This window comes from Fukomys damarensis, unplaced genomic scaffold (assembly GCF_012274545.1).
Source record: "Fukomys damarensis isolate Sample0158 unplaced genomic scaffold, DMR_v1.0_HiC HiC_scaffold_15, whole genome shotgun sequence".
Taxonomy (NCBI): Eukaryota; Metazoa; Chordata; class Mammalia; order Rodentia; family Bathyergidae; genus Fukomys; species Fukomys damarensis.
The window spans coordinates 27255531-27256860 of NW_022900927.1; the positions used below are offsets into that span (position 1 = coordinate 27255531).

The 1330-nt window shown below is 36.7% G+C and overlaps 1 pseudogene; it reads left to right on the forward strand.

Moving 5' to 3' along the window:
• Nucleotides 1-321: 321 nt before the first annotated feature.
• LOC104876640 lies at nt 322-1074 on the forward strand (annotated as a pseudogene).
• Nucleotides 1075-1330: the final 256 nt, after the last annotated feature.

Below are 1330 nucleotides of genomic sequence, written 5' to 3' on the forward strand. Positions count from 1 at the left end.
TAGCCCTGAGAAGTGGAAAGTTCTCAGTTTTTCTTTTTTTTTTCCCCCTCATTGAGTTTATTGGTACATTTTAAGTATACAGTACAGTTACATTCATCATTGGGATCTTGTACCTTTACATGACAGGTCTTGGTTCTCATTTTTCCCCATACCCCTTCCCTCCCTTCCCCCCCTCCTCCCTTCCTACTAACAAAATTTTTTTTCCCTTTTTTTGTTTTCTTATATTTTTTTATTTTACCTTATTTCCCTTCCCCTTCCCTTCCCATGCTCAGTTGTTCTTAATGGCATGTGTACAGGACCAGAGCTTTAAAGATTAGTTAAATGGCTGAAAATGGTGATACTGCATTGAGAATATGGCTTCTCTAGAAGTCAAAATCTGTTGTCAAAAGGAGTATTATTTTGGAGACTTCAACTTGTCATGGAGCAAATTTTTAAAGACCAAGATAAAATTGCCTTAAGATTAAGTACTCTTGGAAATAATGATAAAATTCACCAGGATGACCCAACTAAACAGACTTTAATGTAATAGTGGAAGTATGGAGCAACTCTAAAGCAGAACTCATGGAAATTAGAGAAGATAAAACTAAAGTCAGAAGATCTCCAAATAAAACCCTCCCTGAACTGACTGATGAGGATAAAAATGATACAAAAACCATATCTGTTTATATAAAGCTTTCCCAATGGCTATAACCGTCAATGCAATGACATTAAAGAATGTCTAGAAAATAAAGGCCACGAACTAAACATCCAGATGAGAACATTTGAGGAATTGATATTTGCTATGTTTGAGAGCACTGAATCTGCTAAGAAGATTATAGAAACTTCAAGCCATAAGTATAAAGAGGCAGACCTGATAATACATTCTAAGAAAGATTATTTTTGTAAAGGAAAATTATGAGGGAAAGAAAAATAAAGTGTAAGATAAGTTAAGAGCTAAACAATGACAAGAAGGAAAACGGAAATTAGCAGAAGATGCCAAAATAAAATCTCTAGAAGAAGAATGAATGTTTGCTGAAATTTTGAGGTGATTTAGATGTTGAAATATGTAGAGAATATTTGAACATCCTTTTCTGATTTCAGGGTGAAATAGATAGACTTTGTCACAGGACCAATAGAGGGAATGGTTCTAGTGAAGGAAAAAGACAACCATGAAAACAATGGCAGTCAACAATTAAGAAACAAAAAAGTGGAGGTAGGCTGCTACCCCAACCCCCCTGCCATGGGGCCTCCAAGCAGCACAGACCAGAGAGGTGTGGAGCCTAGTGGGTGTCCCCACAATATCACTCCAGCACATCCCCCTAACTCCTCCTAGTTGTCCAAGTACCTGAAT